The sequence below is a fragment of the Giraffa tippelskirchi genome, chromosome 12 (genome assembly GCF_054371585.1).
Source record: "Giraffa tippelskirchi isolate mGirTip1 chromosome 12, T2T-mGirTip1v1.2.pri, whole genome shotgun sequence".
Classification (NCBI taxonomy): Eukaryota; Metazoa; Chordata; class Mammalia; order Artiodactyla; family Giraffidae; genus Giraffa; species Giraffa tippelskirchi.
In genome coordinates, this window is record NC_137286.1 from 125,385,668 (window position 1) to 125,411,513 (window position 25,846).

At 35.8% G+C, this 25,846-nt stretch overlaps 1 long non-coding RNA gene across 3 annotated transcripts in view; it reads left to right on the top strand.

The window, feature by feature from the left end:
- Positions 1 to 25,846, top strand: part of LOC145529434 (uncharacterized) — a 100,249-nt gene that overhangs the window by 56,626 nt on the left and 17,777 nt on the right. For all 3 annotated transcript variants that reach the window (XR_014071222.1, XR_014071221.1, XR_014071220.1), the window contains 2 exons: positions 9,659 to 9,801; positions 11,305 to 11,419. This is a non-coding gene — a long non-coding RNA (uncharacterized LOC145529434). The remainder of the gene's footprint in view (positions 1 to 9,658; positions 9,802 to 11,304; positions 11,420 to 25,846) is intronic.

The following is a 25,846-nucleotide window of genomic DNA, read 5'->3' on the forward strand; positions in this document are numbered from 1 at the left end:
GACTTTTCTTCCAAGGAGCAAGTGTGTTTTAATTTCATGGCTGCAGTCACCTTCTACCATGATTTTGGAGCCCATTAAAATAAAGTTGTTCCCTGTTTCCACTGTTTCCCCATCTATTTGCCATGAAGTGATGTGATACAGTATTTATTTTTCTCTTTATGAATTCATTCTGTGTTGTCTGCAACTGACTCAAATTTGTTCATTTTTCTGGCTGAGTAATATCCATTGTATATATGTACCACACCTTCTTTATCCATTCATCTGCTGATGGACTTTGTATATTTACACATATATATATAATCTAGAAAAACAGTACTGATGAACCTATTTGCAGGGAAGGAATGGAGATGCAGACGTAGAGGATTGACTTGTGGACACAGAGGTGGAAAGTGAGTGTAAGATGAATTGAGAAAGTAGTACTGACATATATACACTATCATATATAAAATATATTGCTAGTAAGAAGCTGCTATATAACACAGGGAGCCCAGCCTGGCACTCTGTGGTGACCTATAGGGTTGGAATGGGAGGGAGCAGGGAGGCTCAAAAAGGAGGGGATATACGTATACTTATGGCAGAAATCAACACAACATAGTAAAGCAATTATCCTCCAATTTAAAAAAAATTAAAGCAATGAAAAAACAACTTCAGCTCCAATACTGACTCTGTCTGAGTCTCCAGGTAAATTACCTTTGGGCTCTTTCCTGAGTCTCCCATCTACTGGTCTCCCCCCATCAGCCTTTATACTTACCAAGCTTCCATAATTAAATAGTTAATTACCTAAAATAAATCTCTTCCTGTGTATGTATGCATACCTTTTATTGATTTTGTTTCTCTAGATAACCCCTACTAATAAACCAATCAGTTCTCTCTCTCTCTGAAACAGAAACACACACACAAAATTGTATAGTAGATTCTTTAATTGTTCCCATTTTACAGATAAGAAAACTGAAGTTTACTTAATTTGCCCGGTATCATACATTAAGTGGCCTTCCCTGGTGTCTTAATCCATAAAGAATCTGAGTGCAATGCAGGAGATGCGGGTTTGATCCTGGGTCGTGAAAATCTTGATTTCCTACCTTTGCATTCCAGTCCCCTGTGATGAAAAGGACATCTCTTTTTGGTGTTAGTTCTAGAAAATCTTGTAGGCCTTCATAGAACCATTCAACTTCATCATCTTTGGCATTAGTGGTTGGGGCATAGACTTGAATTACTGTGATGTTGAATTGTTTGCCCTGGAAATGAACCAAGATCATTCTGTGGTTTTGAGATTGCATCCAAGTACTGCATTTTGGACTCTTGTTGACTATGAGGTTTACTCCATTTCTACTAAGGGATTCTTTCCCACAGTAGTAGATATAATGGTCATCTGAATTAAATTTGCCCATTCACATCCATTTTAGTTCACTGATTCCTAAGATTTGGAAGTTCACTCTTGCCGTCTCCTGCTTGACCACATCAAATTTACATTAACTCATGGACCTAACATTCTAGGTTCCTATGCAATATTTTCTTTACAGCATTGTACTTTACTTTCACCACCAGACACATCCACAACTGAGTGTCATTTCAGCTTTGGCCCAGCTACTTCACTCTGGAGCTTATTAATTGCCCTTCACTCTTCCCCAGTAGCATATTGGACGCCTTCCAACCTGGGGGAGAGGGGCTCATTTTCTAGTGTCATATCTTTTTGCCTTTTCATCTTGTCATAAGGTTCTCCTGGCAAGAATACTGGAGTGGTATGGCATTCCCTCCTCCAGTGTACGATGTTTTGCCAGAACTCTCCATTATGGCTCATCTGTCTTGGATGCCCCCACATGGTATAGCTCATAGCTTCATTGAGTTATGCAAGCCCCTTCACCATGATAAGACTGTGATCCATGAAGTGGAAAATATATGAATGTAAATGTGGCATAAACATATAAAATTAAGGCACTAAAATGTAAAATACCTAACTTTTTATGAGTATAAACAATCATAGATTGATACTTTTCATACCTAAACACAGCATTTTTATTTTTATATTTGCCAACAATATAGCTAGAAAAAGTAAAATGTAAACTATTTTGAATATTTTAAAATGTTTAAATTATTAAATTAATGAATGTTAATAATGGTTTGGAGATAGAAGAAAACATAAGTACATTAAAAACAAAATAAATCCATTAATCACACAATGCTAAGGAGCTATTGTTTATCATTTTTTTAAATTTAAGGATTATTGATTTACAATGGTGTATTAATTTCTGCTACACAGCAAAATGACTCAGTTATATATATATATATATATATATATACACACACATACATATGTATTCTTTTTTGTATTATTTTCCATTATGGTTTATCTCAGACTATTGAATATGTCTTTGCTATATAGTAGAACCTTGTTGTTTATCCCTTCTGTATGTAATAATTTGCCTCTGCTAACTCCAGATTCCCAATCCATCCCTCCCCAACCCCTACCTTGGCAACCACAAGTCTGTTCTCTATGTCTGTGAGTCTGTCTCTGCTTCATAGATAGTTTCATTTGTGTCATATACTAGTTTCCATATATGAGTGATATGATACTTGTCTTTCTTTCTGACTAACTTCACTGAGTCTGATAGTCTCTAGTTGCATTCATGTTGCTGCTTGTTTTGTTTTTGTCTTTTCTTGTGGTTAAGTAATAGCTCACTGTATACATGCACCACATATTCTTTATCTGTCCATCTGTTCATGAACATGTAGGTTGTTTCCAGGTCTTGGCTATAGTGAATAGTGTTGCTATCAGTATATGGGTGCATTTATCTTTCTGAATTGGAGTTTCGTCTGAACATATGCCCAGGAATGGGATTACTGGATCATTTGGTAATTCTATTTTTAGTTTTCTGAGGAGCCTCCATACTGTTCTCCACTTCTCTGCACCAACTTACATTCCCACCAACAGTGTTGGAGGGGTCTCTTCACACCCTCTCTACCATTTGTTAGTTTTAGACATTCTAATGATGGACATTTTGACTGGTGTAACGTGATACCTCACTGTAGTTTTGATCTTTAACATTTATTTCATTTTTAAAAAGTATTTGAAATTTAATATCCAATATTTTAAATTAAGGGAATATTGGTCACTAACTTTTAAAACATAAGTGCATTCTCATTTTATAAAATATTCTTCAAAATTAGGATTGTTATTGTTTTTCTATTATATCAGTAGCCTTCTGTAACTGTTTATTTAACTTCATTTAAATATTTAGATACTTAGATTTCTGGCTTTAGATATTTAGATTTCTACATTTTTACATGTTATATGTAATGCTTTTTGAACAGTTTTGTATATAATATTGAAGATCCTTTGTGCACTGCTTTATTTTCTTAGTATAAATTACCATAACTGAAGATACAGATCAAATATTGTCTGAGAAAAAATAATTAATGTTTAAAAGTTATTTATGAAATTCCTTTTTTTACTTATCTCTAAACCTATATGTTTTAAATATTAATTTTGCTTACAAATATAATTTACTATTTTATGTTCAGTTTAAAACAGCATACTTTCTATTATGTAACCGGCTATTTCCACTTAGAAATGCAATAAAGTATGTTACTTTAAATTGCTTTAATGTTATGTGAAAAACTGAAAATATTAATTTTAATCCTGATTGAATTTTGTGACAAAATTATGATGCCCTGATAAACCAACAGTAGAATAATATCTTAAATATAGTTTTGTAATTGTTCACCCATTACTACTGTTTAATTTTTCAGAGGAAATGAAATACCCTAAAACTATCTAATTTTAAAGTGCCAGAGCAGAATACTGTGAAACCAAATGCAGCTTTTTTGTAATGATGGATGCTTTAAAGCTCCTTCCTTAATTGTGATAATTTGGAACAAATTAGGAAGTCTTACAATGAGCAATAGTCTAGTCACACAGCTCTTAAGAGTGCTAAATCACTGAGCAAGGACATTTGCTGAGCAGGACTCTCAGGTCTGGGAATGTTTAGTTAACAGAAGGTCAAACTAAAATGACTGTTTTTATCTTCCTAATGCTATTAGAATGGCTCACTTTGCTTTTGTGAATGTTATAACTGAGATTTTACTTTTAAAACACAAAACAATATATCAATGACATTACTCTGTAATTACAGAATTAATATAATTTCTCTAACAACATTCTCTATTAAAATCAAATTGCTGTTTTGCATTGTTTCAGCTTACTTCCGATATAATTTTATTTTGAGTTCTCTTGATCCATACTAGTGCTCTTTGAATGCTTTGTTCTAAATAGCAGTACGCATTTGACAGTAGTAACTCATTGGAGTTCAGTAAAGGGTCAAGGATTCTAGAGGGCGGCTTAGCAGGTGGCATTCCCACTGCAGATGAGTCTAAAATGAGGAGATGTCATACAGAAAGTGCTGTCCTCACCTACAGTGTAAGCAGTCGGCTGAGGTTTTATTAAACTGAATATCTCAAAAGAGATTTGTTTTAAAGGTATATACCCCTGTGCTCAGACAACATACGTCATCACTGATTTCTTTATTCTTGAACTGGATTATTTTTTAAGTAAGCTAACTATTCACTATATTCTAGGCAACTGAATGTAATTTGCTAACCAAATACATTCACAAACTTCTTGGTATTTACAAATTATAAAAATAATTATCTGGAAAAAAAGAACAGATCCAAAGCTCTAAAGCAGGATGAAGAAATAGAGACTTGACAGAACCAAGCAAGCTAATTCAAAATGTACACACACACACATGAACACACACACTTTTAAATTTTAGTTTGGAAGTCTCACACCAGCTTATAATGAATCTGTCTATAAGGACCAGCTTGCTATAATTATCCCATGACTTGAAATGCCCTTATTCAGAAAACGGATAAAGGGTTTCATGCTAGCAAAAAGTGTTCTCCACAGTTCACATGTTAACCATTTAACCAAAGAGAAAGTAATTTTCTTTCTCCTACATGCAGGGTGTGATCTTTTTGTGGTTAGTTATCAGTTTTGAGGGCTTCCTTGGTGGCTCAGACAGTAAAGAATTCACCTGCAATGCAGGAGACTCAGGTTTGATCCCTCAGTCAGGAAGATTTCCTGGAGAAAATAATGACTACCCACTCCTGTATTCTTTTTATTTATTTTTTTTACTTTAAAATATTGTATTGGTTTTGCCATACATTGATATGAATCCGACATGGTTGTACATGTGTTCCCCATCCAGAACACCCTCCCAAAGAAGAAAGGGACTGGAGGAATCAACCTGCCTGACTTCAGGCTCTACTACAAAGCCACAGTTATCAGGACAGTATGTTACTGGCACAAAGACAGAAATATAGATCAATGGAACAAAATAGAAAGCCCAGAGACAAACCCACGCACCTATAGATACCTTATCTTTGACAAAGGAGGCGAGAGTATACAATGGAAGAAAGACAATCTCTTTAACAAGTGGTGCTGGGAAAACTGGTCAACCACTTGTAAAAGAATGAAACTAGAACACTTTCTAATACCATACACAAAAATAAACTCAAAATGGATTAAAGTTCTAAACGTAAGACCAGAAAATATAAAACTCCTAGAGGAAAACATAGGCAGAAAACTCTCCGACATAAACCACAGCAGGATCCTCTATGACCCACCTCTCAGAATATTGGAAATAAAAGCAAAAATAAACAAATGGAACATAATTAAAATTAAAAGCTTCTGTACAACAAAGAAACTATAAGCAAGGTGAAAAGACAGCCTTCAGAATGGGAGAAAATAATAGCAAATGAAGCAACAGACAAACAATTAATCTCAAAAATATACAGGCAACTCCTACAGCTCAATTCCAGAAAAATAAGTGACCCAATCAAAAAGTGGGCCAAAGAACTAAACAGACATTTCTCTAAAGAAGACATACAGGTGGCTAACAAACACATGAAAAGATGCTCAACATCACTCATTATCAGAGAAATGCAAATCAAAACCATAATGAAGTACCATTTCACTCCAGTCAGAATGGCTGCTATCCAAAAGTCTACAAACAATAAATTCTGGAAAGGGTGTGGAGAAAAGGGAACCCTCTTACACTGTTAGAGTGCAAACTAGTACTGCCACTATGGAGAACAGTGTGGAGATTCCACTGCAGTATTCTTGCATGGAGAATTCTATGGAGAGAGGAACCTGGCAGGCTACAGTCCATGGGGTAGCAAAGAATCAGACACGACTGAGCAAGTTACACTTTCACTTTCATCAGTTTTGAATACAATAATTTTGAGTTATTGGTGAAGATTTGTACAATGCTAGGTTTGCTGTTGTTATAAACAAAAGAAAGATATTTTGAGAAAATAAATTCATGCTTATTACATTATGAAAGACACATTTTCAAATATATATTCTAAGAATATAATTTTTGCATTTAGAAAATTGCAGTATTCCAGGATTTGCCTGGAGAATCCCAGGGACAGAGGAGCCTGGTGGGCTGCCGTCTATGGGATCGCACAGGGTCAGACACCACTCAAGCAATTTAGCAGCACAGCAGTATTTCTCATTGAATGTCTTTGTAACTTGTCTAATTTATAATTTTCATTCCTCAAAATGAACTTTTAAGTTTATATGAATGATAAATTCATAGCTGATGGGAGTATATTCACTTATATTTGGTTAACTGAAGAGCCCGTTCTGATAAATTTCTAAAACAAAGGAACTGTCTATGATAAATTGGAGTTTGCTACTTATAGCATAGAGAGAAAACTTGCTTTCAAATTCAAATGTCAATTGTAAGATGAATAACTTCTTGGGATCTAAAGTACAGGATGATTACTATCATTAATAATACTGTTTTCAGAAATGATACAAATGAACCTATTTACAAACAGAAACAGACTCACAGACTTAGAAAATGAGCTTATTGTTGTGGGGGAGGCGAGGGTAGGGAGTGGGGGAAAATGGGGGAAGCGATAGTTAGGGAGTTTGGGGTGGATATTTACACACTGATATAATTAAAATAATAACCAACAATGAGCTGCTGTATAGCATAGGGAATTCTGCTTAATGTTATGTGGTGGCCTGGATGGGAGGGAGTTTGGAGAAGAATGGATACATGTATATATATATATGTCTGAGTCTCTTTGCTGTCTGCCTGAAACTATCACAACATGAATAATTGATTATATTCCAATATACTTTTTAGAAGTAAAAATGTATATTAAAAATCTATATATATTCCAATATAAAATAAAAATAGTAATAATAACACTATTTGTATGCTTGAAATTTGTTAAAGGTGTATATCTCAAGTGTTCTCACCATGTACACATGAAAAATAGTAAAAAATTGGGAGCTCTATGAGGTTATAGATGTATTAATTACCTTGACCATGGTAATCATTTCAAAATACATAGGTATATCAAATCATTGCATTGTATACCTTAAAAGTATGCAATTTTTATTTGTCAATTATACCTTAATAAAGTTGGGAAAAATTAATGGCAGTCTTTTTCTACTTCTATTCTTATTTTTTTTAGTCTAAATTGTCTAGCCTCAATAAAATAAATTTTAATTTCTAATATGAAATAAAAATATACACATGCTGTGTTTGTTGATTAAAGTAAGTGACTTCAGTCTATTCTTCTGTCTCTTTTGATTATACGTTCTATATGTAGGCAGACATATATGACTTTCTCTCATCCGGTCTGAGGAGGTGAAAAATAATTTGCACCGTAGGGTATCACTATTTTTGATAGCACAAACTTACTCAGATTATATCTGAGCCAGTTAGAGACAGAAACATATAGTATCCATTAGTAAACCTACTTTTTTTTCACAGAAGTTCATAGTTGTTTCATCCTACTTAAATCTATTGCTCTTGAATACTTTTAGGAAGATACAAGGAGCAATCAGTTCTCTCTTTGCCTACTTATATAACAAGAAAATTAATTAGCAAAATGATTATTTTTAATTGCTTTATAAGTTGTAAAAATACGTATTTATGGTGTTCTAGGCTTTCAGGAGGTAGTAGTTAATTTTTATGTTTTTTGCTTCTGTTAAAATAAACAATATAAGAGAATAATGAAAATATTTTAAAATTGAGGGAAAATCACCCATAATCCGATACTAACATTAGTTGACAGTTGACAGAATCATATTAAAATATGTGTGATATTTTAATTATGAGATATAAAGAGATGTCATATAGTTTTGTATTATTGCAGATATACTTGTGCTAACACTTCACTTACAGTGTTTTCTTTTTCTTTTGATTGCATTCTTAGGCTAGTTCTTTAAATTGAAATCCTGGCAATGAAACATTTGTCATTTCCTTAACATAAAACTAAATTCCATTTTGAAGGAATACTTTTTCTTAAAACCTGCAAAGATTTAAAATATATGTATTCTCTCAAATTGCTTATTTTCCACGTATGTGTGTGTGTGTGTGTATGTGTGGTGTGTATGTATACATGTATATGGCTTCGCATACACACTGGTCATCAATCATTTCTTTTAAAGATGTTATTTACATGAATTTTTTAATGTTAGTATTTGCATTTATGTGTGTGCATCTCCAGCATTTTTATGACTTTACACAAAGTTTTAATATTTGCCTAGATTTTTTGTTAGCAAAAGAAATAAAAAGTTTAATCATTCATCATAATAGGAGTCCATGTTTTGTATCTAGATGTACTCTTGTCAAAAAAAAAAAAAGCAGTTCTTTGAAAGCAACTAGCAAGAATTGTAGAGGGTATGAGATTTTTACCTTAATGCAAACTCACAATTTATCTTGCCACAGTTTCACAGATGTTAGTAGAATACTGGTGACTCCTGGCTCAAAGGCAACGACGTGAAAGACAGTATGAATTTCATGTTTTCATCTGTTTTTTCTTGTCCCCCAATTCCCATGATGGGAGATGCTGAGGGGGACCCAGGTAGTGGTTGCATGCACAGTGGGTTTGTGTCACAAGTGAGGAACCCTGTGCATAGGAAACCCCCATCTTAAAAGGGGGCAACTGTAACTCTCTCCAATCTTTGGTCTGAAGGGATATGTTATCTTAATAATCCTGGTTTGGAAACATCCCAGGAGAAACACTGTCTCTAACTTCTAAGGCCTTATATATATGACTATCCTCAAACAGCAGTTGAGAATATAGCTATCAGTGCTTCACAAAACATACACATGCAGAAGAATCTCATCAAGAATTCTCAGCTTGGAAGCTGCTTGGTGGTCCAGTGGTTAAGAATCTGCCTTCCAAAGCAGGGGATTTGAGTTTGATCCCTGGTTGGGGAGCTAACGATCCCACATGCTGTGGGGCAGCTAAGCCTGCACACCACAACTAAACCGGGGACACAGCCAAAATTTAATTAATTTAAAAAAGAATTATCTTCAGTTATCTTATACATATCATTGCATATAATCCACAAAACTCACAAAACCTTCAAAATTTGAATGTTAATAAATTACTCTCAGTAGACGAACCAAAAGCCACAATTTCACAAGCTAGTCCAAGTAAAGGAGTCAGAATAGAGCAATCTTGACTAATTAAGGTTATAAATGTTCTCTTCAATAACAAATTAGATTGTGAGCTCTTTATATAAAAAATTAACTTTAAACACTGCTGTAATTCTTTAAGGGTAAAACAGTAAACCTGGTACTTATTAACATCTGGTAGTAAATGTTTCTTATTTTCAATTTCTCAGCATCAGTTACTTTGGATAAATGCCCACCTTTACACTGAGTGACCCTGGTAGACTGCCAACCACCAGACCCACAAGAAGCAAAAATGTGTAGAACAGTAACTGGCACAGAGCAAAAGGATATGTTAACTTTTGTTATATTAATTGTAAGTATTTGTTATATTAATAAAATTGATTAAAGAACTCTACATGATGTCATGCTTAAAAAAAATCTATGTTGAATTGTATCAAATCTTAATTTTCTCTGAAGTTTGAGTGGATAATTTTCTATTAATATTCAAAATGTACTAATTGACAAAGCAATTCTTTTTCAATTCTGGTCTCTCAACTATCCAGGTTTCCTCATTTTAAGCGAACAATGTTATTAATGATCTTATCTTCTGGAGAAGTTTTATGTTTATATAATAAAATATATGCATATTCAGAAACATGCAAATTACTCTTCTCTCATTTTAATACAAATGGTAGCAAGCCATACCTAGTATTCTTGTCTTGCTTTTTTCACTTAAATATGCCTCTAAGAGATCGTTTTCCATTGAACATTTATGGAGATTTCTTATTTTGTTTTACACCCCTATACTATGCCACTTTATGGATTTATAGTGACTCACTGAAGTTTTTTATTGATAGACATTAAGACAATTTCTAGTATTTTGCTTTTATAAACAAAATTGTAATGATAAATTGGCAAGTACTCAATTTGGATTATAATATGTTGAGTAATAATTTAGAAAGTAAGAAACAGAATGATAGTCAATTCTGTTTTGTGCTTTTCCTACTGTGAGTGAAACAGATCATATTAATTTATATAATTGAAAGATATTTGTATTTCCTCTTTGGATCATTATTTATGTACCACTTTTGAACATCTACTTTCTTTTCAATGTGGAAAAGCTCTTTGTATATTGGAGAAAGTAGCCTTTTATTCTTAATTCAGATACATGTTTCTTTTTATTTTTTCCATATACCTTCTGTATTAGTTTTCTAGGGCTATTATAACAGTGCCATAAACTGGGTGACTCAAAACAACAGGAAGAAAACTTTTTTGCAGTTCTGGAGGCTGGAAGCTCCAAATTAAAGTTTTTTTTTTTTAATAAATTTATTTATTTTAGTTGGGGGCTAATTACTTTACAATATTGTAATAGTTTTTGCCATACATTGACATGAATCAGCCATGGGTTTACATGTGTTCCCCTTCCTGGACCCCCCACCCACCTCCCTCCCCATCCCATCCCTCTGGGTCATCCCAAATTAAAGTTTTTGCCAAGCCATGCTTCTTTGAAACACGTGGAGGGCATCCTTGCCTCTTCCTAATTTTGAAATGTGTCCATAGTTTCTATAAATTTACCATACCCATATGTTGCAGAGTGATACTTATCCCCTTCTTTCAGAGTAAGAGCGGTAATTTCACGTATAGTTGTCCAACTAGATTCCTTTTCCTCTAAGTGTTGTATATGACTGAGTTCTCACAAACAGCATATGTAGTGGGCTCCATTTCTGTGTCTGAACATGAAGATATTAGGCAGATGATTCTTCATGGTCTGTTTTCTCCTCTTGCAGTTAGAAAATGAATGTGTGGGATTATTCTGAGGGTTCCACAGATTCAGCACAAACTAAATTCTTACCCTTCCCTGTTTTTCCCTGGTAAGGAGGTGTGTGTTAAAGAAGAAGTGGGACACTGATGTATGGGATCGAGAGATTGGAGTACACACTGATAAAGAAGTTATGAGCACAGATCTACCTGAAATTCTACAACTAAAAGAGGTACGTGCATGCTAAGTCGCTTCAGTGGTGTCCGACTCTTTGCGACCCTATGGACTGTAGACCACCAGGCTTCTCTGTCCATGGGGATTTTCTTGGTTGCCTTTCCTACTCCGGGGATCTTCCTGATCCTGGGATCGAAGGCAATCTCTTATGTCTCCTGCATTGGCAGGAGAGTTCTTTACCACTAGCGCCGCTTGGGAAGCCCCAACTAAAGGAGGAAGCTCCTTCAAATTGATCTGAGGGAAACTATATTTGCCTGCCTGAAGTCTTGTAGGTATTAAACCCAGGGCATTGGTGATGCTTGTTCTCTTCAGGACACATTGAACCAACACACTTCCTCTGTGTCCATTAAATAAGTTGGATCCCCAATATCTTAGTCCATTGTATGTGTGTATGCATTCAGTCATATCTGACTCTTTGCTACCCCATGGATTGTAGCCCATCAGGCTCCTTTGTCCATGGAGTTTTCCAGGCAAAAATACTGGCACGGGTTGCCATTTCCTACTCCAGGGGATCTTCCTGACCCAGGGATCGAACCAGCATCTTCCGCATTGGCAGGCAGATTCTTTACCATGGTGCCACCTGGGAAGCCCATCTTAGTCCATTAGGGGACTGTAACAAAGAACCATAGGCTGTGTGTCTTATAAACCACAGAAATTTATTTCTCAGAGTTCTAGAGGCTGGAAGCCTGAGATCAGAGTGCCAGCATGGTTGGGTTCTGCTGAGGGGCCTTTCTTGCTGGCAGACTTCCTTTGTTTCACTGTGTCTCCACATGGTAGAAGAAGCAAGCAAGAGGACTCTCTGCCCTTATATAAGGGCATTAATCCTATAAGGTAAGGGAGTTAGAGAAGGCCAGGTTCAGAGTAAGAATGAGACCAGCACTTTATAGGAACAGATCACCTTTAATGAGGCGAGAAGGGGCAGCAGTCGGATTAGTGAGCCGCTGCGCTTATCCAAGAAAAGAGTGAGTATATATAGGCATGCATGTGGAAAGCTACTGTCTTAAGGGAGCCTGTTATTCTCCAAGTTTGCTCAGAGTAGTTTTCTCTTAAATGGCTGGGGCAAGGAATTTTGGAGATCGGCCAGAGGCTGGACCGGCTGGGAGCTGGGCGTAATCAACCTAATGTCCATTTTTTTTCTTCTGGTGAGAGACTTCTTTGTTTTGCATAGAATGGTGGGGAGGACCTGGAGGGGAGTTTTAACTCCAGGCTATTTTTGCCATGTAGCTTTCCTTCAAATCCTGTTCATGAGATTTATGAGGGCTCTGCCCTCATGCCTTAACCATCACACAAAGATTCCACTTCCTAATACTACTGCATTAGTAGTTAGTATTTTAACATATAAATTTTGAGGGGACACGAATACTGAACCTATGACATGCAACACAGTCCACTGGGAATTATAAAGAAAGCTCATGAAGGTGATAAGTATACATGGAAAGAATGGCAATCTCTCACAGGCTATGTCAGCAGAGTACACATGGGATTCGATACTAAAGGTATATATATATATTATATAAAGAGGAGCTATACAAGGCTCGATAGGATTACTGTATTAATATGGAAGTGGTTACTAGGGATTAGAATTTTAGTACTTTGTCTGAAGTCCGGGGGAACAGTTTTAAAAATCTGATAAAGACAAATTGAATTTAGAGTCAATGATTGCCTATAGTTAATAAGCTTGAAATGTCAGCTTCTCCCTGACGTACAACACATGATAGCTGAGAGAGATGAGAATGTTAGAATGCATATATTATATAGGACCTAATTAGCCATCTCCTAAAATTATTATTAAAAGAACTTCTTACCAATTTTTCAACTAATTAATTGGTGAGGAGAATGCAACATATACTGCTAATTCTTTGTAGCTCAGGGATAATGTTAAGGATGCTGAAATGAAAATAGATCCCTTGATATCAATGGGAAAATTAGGGTCACAGAAGAAGTAGAGGCCAAATTGTAATGAAGTATGAGGGGTTTATAGCCTCCCTTATATTTGAAGTGGGAGGATATTCATTGTTGATTGGAGGAGTACAGCATGCATGTTTTAATCCCCTGACAAAGCACTAAAATATTAATAAAACAAAAACCTGTATCTAAAATACAAATAGAAGAGATAAAATATAATATGAAATATAATTGATCTAATAGCAAGCTGGACAGAAGGATTAAAGGAACAAAAGACAGATGAAACAAATAAAAAATAGTGGAATGGAACAATTAATCCTAATATTAACAATATTGATAATATGTTATACTGAAATATACTCAACATTAAATTAAAATGAGATAAAAAATTCTACATTTGCACCTCCTATCCTGTAGAACAAGTGCTTTGTAAACCTCCTTTGATTTTAGTAACAACATTTACTATATCTGGGCATCCTGGTCTGACCCCTTTATTAGATTACTTAATGACTGTCACCCTTGACTGTGACCTGGAAATGAAAACGAAGTCTGCAGAAAATTCCGATTGTGACACAAGATATTTGGCCATTTCTTTGTTGCAATGTAGCATACTCCATTGAATAGGAGTGACTTTGTTTAAAAAAAAAAAAAAAGATACTATAAAGAATAGCAGGCCCTAGGAATGAGTATAATGAAGTTTTGGGTGTTATGTTAAGGTCAGAACCTCTTCTGCTGTTAATTAGTATCTGTTTTAAAAGTTCCTGGATCTTTTTCCTTCTAGCCAGAACATAACAACTGGTGGTATTTGACTCACCCTGTTGCCTTTCACCTCTGTGAAATTGGACAAAATATATGGTTCAGTTGTTTTCAAGCATTGTGTAAAGAACAGCAAAAATCTTTTGTTCTTGAGAAAAGAAAAAAAGTGTAAGCCACAGAAACATCCTAGCCTTTTGCATAAGGAAGGTGAAGTGTAATCTGAAAAGACTGGTATTGTGGGCTGCCGAAGCAGCTGAAATTTGCTGATCAGGTAGATGACCAGTGGCAGCTGTGCACAGTCTGAATGGAGATTTGCATAGATTTTTGGTTCAAGGTTAGAATGTCTCTGGACAAAGGCTGAAAGAGAAAAATAGAAAAATCTAAATAAAATGCTAAAGATAGTTCAGTAATTCAAAGAAAAGAATTGGAAAGAAGAAAAATGGATTTTAAAAGAAATAGAGCAAAAGAAGAAAAAGCCATTTTATGGAAATTATATTAAATATAAGAGCTTTCCAGGTGGCACAGTGGTGAAGAATCCTCCTGCCAATGCAGGACACAAAACAAATGTGGGTTAGATCCCTGGGTCCGGAAGGTCCCTTGGAGCAGGAAATGGCAACCCACTCCAGTACTCTAGCCTGGAAAATTCTGTGGGCAGAGGAGCCTGGTGGGCTGCAGTTCACAGAGCCGCAGAGTCGGACATGAATGACCAACGGAGCACATTAAATATAAATGTACTAAGCCCTCCACAAAAAGGTAAAAGTTGTCAAACTGGATAAAAGAGCAAGCAAAAAGATAGGAGAAAGGTAAAAATACCGGGAGAATATATATCATGCAGAGTCAACAGAAGAAAAAGGTGTGGCTTTAAATAGTAGCATCAGAGACAAAAGAGGACATACCTTCTAATGAAAACAACTCAGTGCACCCAGAAAATCTAACAATTCTAAAATGTATGTACATAACACCAGAGCTGTAAAAATTGTAAGACAAAAACTGACAAATATAAATTGAGAAATAGTGACTTCCCTAGTAGTCAAATGTCTAAGACTCCACGCTCTCAGTACAGCAGGCGCCAGTTCGATCCCTGGTCAAGGAACTAGATCCCACATGTCACAGCTGAGAGATTGAATGCTGCAACTAAAAAAGGTCCCTCATGATGCAACCTAGACCTTGTGCAGACAAATTATATAAATAAATAAAAACCTTTTTTAAAAAATCACTTAAAATTGAAAAATAGATAAAATTCACAATCATAGCTGGAAACTTTAACATCATTAACTTAGTAAGTTATGGAACAAATCAAGCAAGAATAAATAACACAGCTGAGCCCTGCCCCCAGCATGTAAACTAATAGAATGTGAGTGAGGCCAGAGACCAAAAGTGCTTCCACATATTTGTTCTTTCTCATGTATAGGCTATCTGAGCTACTTAAATGGAACAACCATATAAATTAAAACATTCGTAATAAACCGCAAAACATGGCTGGATCCCCTTTTAAAAATATAAGCATAATAGTATATATTTAAATTTTGCATGCCAAATAAACAAAACAAGAGCATATATTTGAATGTTGTTCTGTGTGTTAGTCGCTCAGCTGTGTCCAACTCTTTGCAACCCCATGGACTGTAGCCTGCCAGGCTCCACTGTCCATGGAACTCTCTAGACAAAAATACTGGAGTGGATTGCCATTCCCTTCTCCAGGGGATCTTCCTGACTCAGCGTTCGAAACCAGGTCGTCTGCATTGCAGGCAGATTCTTCACCATCTGAGCCACCAGAGAAACTTCTACTAATCTGATCTAAATAATTTGTATAGTACGATAGGCACAACCACTACAGAATACACAGTATTTTCAAGTGTATGTTGATCATTCACAAAGACTCCTTGCATGCAAAGAGTCCATTATGGATTAGATAGCAATCTTGAAAAATTTCATAAACCTGCAATCCTACCAAATATTTTTTCTGATGACAATCAAATTAATTTAGACTTATTCTTCAAGAGTGAAGGTGACCAGTGTGTTTACACCAAATAAAAAACTAATACTTCATCCATAATGGTTTTGGTAGATGGTAAGGTGAACATATATTGGATTTCAGAACAAAGGAGCTAGAATTTAAAACTTAGGCTTCATGACTATTTGCAGAAGATGAAGTTAAAATTATGTTGTGGAAATGCCCCAAGGATCCAGTGGTTAGGACTCCCAGCTGTCACTGCCCAGGGCCTGGGTTCAATCCCTGATTCAGGAACTAACATCCCACAAGCTGTGTGGCACAGCCAAAAAAAAAAAGAAAAGTATGTTGTGGTTTTAATTTGCATTTCTAGTAAGTTTTGACAATATATATTTTTTTAGTAGTTCATTTCTTTCTTGTATTCATTGTCAATTGCATCCTGGGTGTTCACTTTTAAATATGTAGGGAAGTTTACATATTTTAGCTTATCTTTAGAAGTTCTTCATACCAAAAGTATCTTCTATTGATATTGTAGGCTGATTTTTGATGTATAGAAATATTCAACTTTAATGTAAAGTGGAAGAGAAGTCACTCAGTCATGTCCAACTCTTTGCTACCCCATGGACTGTAGCCTGCCAGGCTCCTCCGTTCATGGGATTTTCCAGGCAAGAATACTGGAGTGGGGTGCCATTTCCTTCTCCAGGGGATCTTCCTGACCCTGGGATTGAACCTGGGTCTCCCCTCATTATAGGCAGATGCTTTACCGTCTGAGCCACCAGGGAAGATCAGGTTTAATGTGGTTGCATACATAATATTCCTTATGTTTGTCTATTTTTTGTCTCTTTTAAAAAATTCTAAGCTACTTTAATATAAGTACATTATTCAATATCATGTGTCAAAAGTTTTAAAGTTTTGCTTTTTAATTGTAAATCATTGGTGGTGTGGGGTGTATGTGTTTGTGTCTGTATTTGTGTCACTTGTGTGTCTGTGGGTGATGTAAGGTGGTCTGTTCTTTCTTCCATCAGTCCGCCGTGTCAGTGCTGCCACATAGGAAACAACTGTGCATGTTTGGCACAGCAGTATTTTTGAACAATTATTGGGAATATTATTTTAAGTATTATCTTCCTAGATACTGGAGAAGGAAATGGCAACCCACTCCAGTATTCTTGCCTGGAAAATTCCATGGATAGAGGAGCCTGGTAGGCTACAGTCCATGGGGTCACAAAGAGTCGGACACAACTGAGCGACTTCACCTTCTTTCTTTTCTTTACTTAGATACTCAATAATGAATAATGGGCTTCCCTGGTGGCTCAGTGGTAAAAAATCATCCTGCCAATGCAGGAATGCCAGTTCGATCCCTGTGTCAGGAAGATTCCCTGGAATAGGAAATGGCAACCCACTCCGGTATTTTTGCCTGAGAAATCTCTTGGAGAGAGGAGGTTGATGGGCTATAGTACATGCAGTTGCAAAAGAGTTGGACATGACTTAGCAACTAAACAACAACAAAAATAATGAATAATTGCCTAAATTAAGGCTCTTAGGATTTTTGTACTGATTCATGTTTATATTCTGAGTGGTCTCTGTGACTTGCTTTGGAATTTGCTGATTCTTCCACATTTCAGCTGTTCTGTCAGATATATTAACAGCTGATAATTCTGTGATCATAGGTTCAAAAGTATGAGATCTTGACCAAGGGAATGGGAGAAGAGAAAATGAAATGAGGAGAGTTGTTCCTTGTGGACAGAAAGATACATGACTTTGACTGTCCCTGTATCTCTGTGGCATTCATAAAATTATCTGAAATTATATTTAGAGTAGAAATGTCTCTATATGAATTAAATATGAGTAGTCTCAGAAAAGATAAAATTGTATAGATATTACTGTCTTTAAAAAACTAAGAATTTGACAAAATTAGACTATCCAGGTCATTTCAGGTAGATTTCAGTTAGTAACTTGGAATGGTGAGTATTTGTATCACTTTTTGAAAACTTCATGTCACAGATTTTAAAATATAAAGACTTTCCTAAGAATACTGCATTGTCATAGAGGCTATAACCAGATAATGGAGAAGGAATACTAAGTTTTATTATTCATGAAAATTCTCTGGAAGAGTAAATTTAGAAATAACACATTTCAACCCTTCAGTACAGTCCTAAAATTAGCCCACTACATTTTAGAGGTAGAGCAAAACCCAAGATAAATACAGTGTTGGTTGGTAACAAATGAAATCATTAACAATGCCCATAATGAAAGACAAAATTACACTTTGGGTGTAGGGGGCTGAGACACTTGGATTGAAAAAGCTAAATTTAGATGAGGATGAAGTAGCTAGATCGTTGACCCAGAACTGAACACTAAATATATTCTTTCATTCACAATACAGAAACATGTGGTTAAAAGAATTGCAGCTCAATTGTCCTCCTCAATAAAAACTATTTCCAAAAGTAGAAAATGAAACTGCTTGATTATTTATAACAAGATGCGAAGACAAAAGGTTTAGCAAATGATAAGGATTAGCCCTTTGGTGGAAGTGGCTAATGTTAATGGAATCCAGAAGGAGAGACTTTTAACTAATACTGAGTGTCACTATCACACTTTCACATTATTTTTAGTGACAATTACTATTGTTGCTAACATGGATTATTTACTCAGTCCCATGTGTTAAGTATTTAAATAGATCCTCCCAATTAATTGAAAAAAATGTGTAGGTCAGGTGGTATTCACATATTCATTATATCAACAAAGTAACTGAAGCTTAAAGAGGGCTGTTTACTTTGGTGTATGATATTGCAAAAGAGTGATGAATTCTGAATTCAGATCCAGACTGAATAACTCAAGTGACTGACTTTTTATCATGACACATTTTTGAACCTTCTTTTACCTAAGGAATCATAATGGCAATATTTAATTTGCCATTTAATATTTCAGTTGTACATTGTTCAGTGCATAGCTGAACAATGGAGAAAAAAAGTAACCAAAGTTTTCAAAGACTATTCAGTACTGACTCTGAGCTAACAATAGCTCCTATGAACCCTAAATTACCACTTTGAACTGCCAATTTGAGTGAGAGTTTATGGGCACCAGAAAATAAAAGTTATTCTAACAGAGTTCACCTCACTGTTGGGAGCAATAGAATTTTAAAAAAACACTGTGATTACTTCTCAGCTCTTGGTATTCCTTTGGAATTTCAAGTGACCAAATGCCATGTGAGCTTCCACCCTATGGCATGAGGACTATGCTAATTGAATGTTCCAAATGGAAAGTTCTAGAGCTCCAACTTCCTACACAAGTAATAAATCAAATTTAAATGTTACATCCCTGGAGATTTTTTGAGAAATGGTACTTCTGTAAAGATTTCAAAGATGAATATGAGGTTATTCTGGTCACATATTCATGTAATTTTTCAGTTTGTCAGTGATAAAGATGGAGGAATCTTGTAGAATATAGTTGGTTAATGAGTATAGTATTAATGACTCATGTTTCATTTGCTGCCCGAAATCAAATCAACGGCTGCCCTTAGGCTTGAGTCTTTGGTGTTGTTAAAAAATGTCTGTACTTTTGGAGAATAGGGACCTCTAGTAGTTTTTGCATGACAAGACCAATCACTACAGTTTCATAGTGTTTTATTATTATGTAAGCTTCACTACTCTGTAATTCACTAGATTTGTTGCAACATTATTAACACCTTCCCCTTTCTGCTGAACATTTGTGTTCTCCAGCATGTATACAGTAATATATATTTAGAAAAGTGTAGGTGGTTTGAATTTCTTGATAAATCATGTGTGAGAGGAGCAAGAACTATATCCCATTTGAAAAAGAAGAAATTTCCTAGGGACCCTGTGGCCTGGGTCATATAGAGATATAAACTCTAAAATGAAAAAGAAATAGGCGCTATAATCTATACCTGTTATGAAGGGAATATACTCCTTTCCAGTTCTTTTTTTGATCACTTGGAAAAAAAGGTACTATTTAACACATTTAGATTTTTCATTAATAACTATTCATAAAGTGAATCAAAAAGTTAATAGCTTTGAGTAGGACCTTGAAAAACTGGAGGCTAGAAATAAGTAGGGGTATGACAAGGTACTATTCTGGGGATTGTTTTCACTGAAGCAGAGGATTCAGGGAATGGATTAAATTTAAGGTTTAGAATTGAGTTATTCAAGAAAATATAGATTTAGTGTCGTAAACATCAAAAAGGACATTGAAGTCATGGCAAGAAACTAGATCTCTGATGATAAAGAATGTAAAAAAAGAAATAGATGGGGGTGAGGAATAAATACTTCTACTGAATACTGTAGATGAGGAAAAATAAGTTCCCTTCTACCCTTCTGAATTCTTAGCCAAGACCCTGTAATAAAAGACAAATTAATAAGGGAAAAGCCAAGAGAGGTTTATTAGCATGTATACATCGTGTGTACATGGGAGTTACAAATGGGAAAATAAGGTGACTTAGAATTTAGATTTAAATACCATCTTAAGAGGGTAGAGAGGAAGGGTGTAGGCCTCTTAGAGGAGAACATTTTTTCTTAAGAAAGATGAATGGGCCCTTAGAAGAATAGATGGGAGTTAGTATAATTTATGACAAAATCTAATTGGGTGTGATATCCACTTTTGGTCTCCTTTCTCATGAGATGAGTCAGGTTTCCCTGGTTAATGAAATTCCCCAGAAGAGGATTTATGGCAGTTGAGTTCTTTTTGGAAAATCTGTCTCTAGGCAGACAGATAAGGGCAGTTCAGAGAAAGCCTCTCCCTGCATATGCTGTATCCAGGTGTCCACGTGTCCGCAAGCGTGGTAAATCGCTTTAGTCGTATCTGACTCTTTGTGACACTATGAACTGTAGCCCGCCAGGTTCTTCTGTTCATGGGATTCTTCAGGCAGGAATATTGGAGTGGGTTGCCTAGCCCTCCTCCAGGGGATATTCCCAACCTAGGGATCAAATCTGTGTCTCTTGTATCTCTTGCATTGGCAGTTGGGTTCTTTACCACTAGTGCCATCTGGAAAGCGCCATCCACATGTGTCTACAGTTCAAAATAATCAATATACCAAAAGTGACACATTTTGGGGAAGAATGTTCTGAACTCCTGAAGCCATATTCTGGAGTGACATAGACTGCTAGACTTCAAGAAATGGAAGTAGAAAATTAGTCATAAGGATGAAAAAGAAGGGGGTGAATTTGAAGAAATAGAGGCATCATTGGAACAAAGCAGATTCCTAGATGATGTCAAGTACCATACAGACCATGAAATTCCACTGGGTTGTTCTGTTTAACTCATTGGTAAGAATTTTGCTCCTGAGTAGAAGTAGTAGGTTATGACATTTCTGCTAAAGACAGGTGAAAAAGCTAGATAAAACACTAAATCACATGATGAAAGTCATCAGGTAACTGTGCATGGAAGAGAGGATTAGCTTGACTAAAATTCCAGAGAGAGAATGCTTCTCACAAGTGAACTGAGGATTGCACACACTTTCCCCCAGATTTCTTATTATGTTTGTAGGCTGGAACTGAAGTTTGGCAGAGGCAGAACTCCCTCCTGGCAGAAAGAGTTTCCAGAAAATTGTGTATTGGTTGTTCAGGACAGGAGTGAAGATTTGACAATCTTCAAACACATGGTGGTTTCCCCTACAAGATATTTTCTTAAGTGGCTGCAAAGGAGGTTAAAAGCTGAGTTGAAAATCTTCTCTGAAATATCATGTAATATTCCACATCTCAAGGGATTTAAGAAACCATTGACCAAGGACAACGACAAGAATTGCCAAAGACAAGGATCTGAAAATAAAAGACATGAATTGAAAATCAGAGAGGGAAGGTCAAATTGACAGTGAGGATCTATAGCCACTCACTACATGTCCACCCAAGATCCCTTACAGCCTGAGGCTTAGGCCTTGGACTTGAACTTGCTATAGGACACAGGAATCCAACAGAGGTTTTAGCATTTACACAGGACTGGAAGGAGGAGCCTTGACCTGTGGGGCCAGCTTCTCCCTCACAGCATGTATAAGTTTTGAATGTAAATGAGACAAAATGCTAGATGATTAATTCTAACATCTCTGAAAAGCAGAAACGAGTCTCCTCTAGTCATTTAGGTCTAAGAAGACTTGCCAGGCTCTTAAGTGAAAACCTTACATAAATATACTGTAGTAAATACAACAATCTAGAGTGAAACTAGGGCTTCCCTGGTGGCTCAGATGGTAAAGAATTCACCTGCAATGCAAGAGTCCTGGGTTCAATCCCTGGGTTGGGAAGATCCCCTGGAGGAGGGCACGGCAACCCAGTCCAGTATTCTTGCCTGGAGAATTCCATGGACAGAGGAGCCTGGCGGGCTACAATTCATGGGGTCTCAAAGAGTCGGACACAATTGAGCAACTAACACTTTCTTTCAAATAGTGTCATAGGACTGGGCATAAAATAGAAGATTTGGTTTAACAGTTTAGGGGAAAAATCAAGAGGCTGCAACAATAGTGATTTCCATGATTTTGAAGTAACACTAATATCTTGCTTATGTAATTTTGATCCATACCACCTCTACCAAAACCCCTCTTCTAAGACATATTATAAATTATCTACATGGTATTAGGTATCCACTGAAGTTCATGGGGTGGACAATATCCAGAACAAACAGGACAGGGGTGGTAGGTAGACAGAGGGGACCTATGAAGGGTTGAAATATGCCTTTGTTAGGAGAGTGAGTAGAAAGAGTCTCTTAGTTCTTCAAGGCTGCTCTTTGGTTTGAGAGCAGTTTTATAGGAAGTGGCTCATTAGAGATTCTCACATCTGATAAGAAGGAACCAAAATTCTCCATGGTTTTAATGGTTTAAATGGGCCATGATGGCCAGTCAGGTTTATACTATTTTACTGAAAACCACTGGAATTGTCATTAGATTAAATCCTGGGTAAAATATAACCTCTTTGCCCAAAACTTATGAGACACCATTGACTTAACTTTGAAGTATAGCCAGAGCTTTTCAGAAAATAAGCTGCAGTATATCATGTTATAAGCAACCGTGGTACTTTTTGGAAGCCAGATTCCATTTATCAACTCCTTGATTCAAGGGATATATTTATAATGACCTGTAGTAACCCAGAAAATTGGGCATAAATAAATGACAATGTGTGTCAATGAGTTTTAGATATGGCAATACATGGTGTTTTCAAACTTCTGTGTTACAGCAATTAAGATGGAAGGATTAGCTCTGATAGAAAATATTGGCAGATGGTAAGCCATGCTTCTGTCTCAAAGTTTGGAAAGACTTCTCTCCATCAATTTGGAAAGGCTGTGCATGTAGATACTTGACTAATTTGTCAGTCAAGGGATTCTGACGTCTTCTCAGAACCATAACCAGAAGACTAGGGCACTTTACTCCATCCCCGAGTCAGAGAAACTAAGGAGAGTGGCTTTAATCATCACAGACACAGAGAGGATGCCCAAGTGCTCCTGCTGCTGGGAGACTCTAGAAATAGATTTTCTTAGAGTCAGAGGAGGACAACTTGCACCTTCTCCTCCTCTTTTCAAAGGAAAAATGGAAAATATATCACACGTTTGCTGTGAGCCCAAAGCTGACAGATTCCTATGATGCTGTGAGGAAACAGAGGGCAGAGTGTTTGGGGCTGAAAATCCCATCTCCCCAGAACCACATCCATCAGTCTTTCTAATCCAAGCCTCATCTGCCTCCCTCCTTCACACAGAGCTAGACTGGCACTCTCTTCAATTCCAAATTAAAGCTTCTATGTATGCTTATATTGTAATAAAAATGTATGAGGTTGCAAAAGGTTACAGAAATAAAACCATTAAAGTTATATTTTTGTCTAAAGGTAACATCTGAGTAAGGAGAAAAATTATTACAATAGTAATATTTAAGAATCTGTATGTTAAAATATGGAAAACTACATTGTCCAGTTCTACTGAAGAGAAGAGAAAAAAATTATTTTTAGGACAAAATTGGATAAACTGAAATTAGGATAACTAGTGAGTGGTGACGGAATCTATTCCAAAGTTTATCCACTTTCTTACTCTGTGTTTGTTTATGTCTACATTTTATCTTGAATTCATTTGTTAAAGACCTGCTATCTCATATTAATTAACTAACCACAATTAATTAGTAACCTGAATAAGTTCAAATTAATTTTCATAAATATAGATATACCCTACTTTAATAACGATGAAAGTGGGATTAAATTGTAAACCATGTTTTTGTTTAGTAAATATAATTACATGGGATTATATTGGTTATCCATACTTTAGTTATTTCCTGTGTTGGTTTCATTATTTAGATTAATAAATGAAAACTAGACACCAATGTACACATGATTCAAATACTTCAAGAACTTGATTCCTGGAAGGAAATAATCTTGATAATTGTCTCTTTATAAATTCAAGTTTTTGATAGCAAATATCACACAAGATGATATAAAATTTTAAAGTCATTTTACTCTTTGCTAAATTAAAATTAATGGTGTTATACTTAACATATTTGAAGAGACATGCTTATATTGTTATTTTTCTTAAAACAGATGTTTCTGTATCAAAGAATAGCATATTTATAGTTTTATATAAACTACCACCTCTTTGTCTCTAAATATGAAAATAATTAAGTAATAATATTTATAGTGATCCTATATAAATTCTTATTTAATATTCATAACAATGATGAGAAAGAAGTGATGTACCCATTTCACACCTGCCAAAAAATTGTTTGAGAGGTTAATTAACTTGCCCTTGGTTAAGCAGATGGTAAACAGCTGAGATTTAAACCCAGCTCCCAATAGATCTGATCATGGTAAGGATAGGAGGCTGCCCCTCTGGCTTAGATAGTTATTATTCAAAGGATGAGAAATATTTGTTTTTAATGTCTTTGGAGTATTTTTTAAAACTGTAGGACATGCACATTTTAGAATCAAATAAATAATAAATTTCAAGCCTTACTTTAAATAAAATGCTTGTATAAACAATGTAGACATTTCAAAAATTCTCATAAAAAGGTCATTTCAAATCCATTTCATTTGTTGTCCCAATATTAATTATTATATACTAGCTCAAAGGAGAAGCCAATCCATTCCTATCGGCAATCTGTGATGGATTTTTTTTACACTGTGCATAGGGCAGTAAGGGTGCTGGTTTGGATAATGACTTTGCTTCCTATCAAGATGTAAGGGAAATTGTCAAGAAACTAGTCTGCAGAGTTCAAAGTGACAGTCAGATAGTGAGAATAGTGGAAGGATCAGGGGAGCAGAGGGAATTATCGTGGAGGTTAGTGGTGCACTAGGATGCTGATGGGGCATGAAGAAAAGAGGGAAGAATGAAGGAGAAGAAAATTGTAAGTCTCTGGTGTCTTAAAGCTAGAAGAAGTTATATCTGAAGGCCACATAAAAATGCCTGTTTCTATCACACTCACTGGGATTTTCAAATCCGAAGTAACTCAAAGCGCCTTTACTGTGGAGTAGAGTTCTAGACCTGGATGCCCACAGTGTTATCTGGGAGGTAAATGCTAAAAATATAACACAGGGAACCCAGCCTGGCATTCTATCAGGATCTAGGAGGGTGGGATGAGGGAGGGGAGGGAAGATGGAGGGAAGGGATATATATATATAATTATGACTGGTTCGTGTTGTTGTATGGCAGAAGCAAACAACATTGTAAAAGCAACTTTCCACCAGTTAAAAAATAAATATAATTAATAAAATTGCTAATGCCTATGTTCCATTCCTCTATGTTATGATTCAGTCCAATCTGGGACAGGGAGAGGATCCCCTTACTGACTGTAATTAGTAGCCAGTTCCACAGAGTATGTATGTATGTTTGTACATGTATGTATAT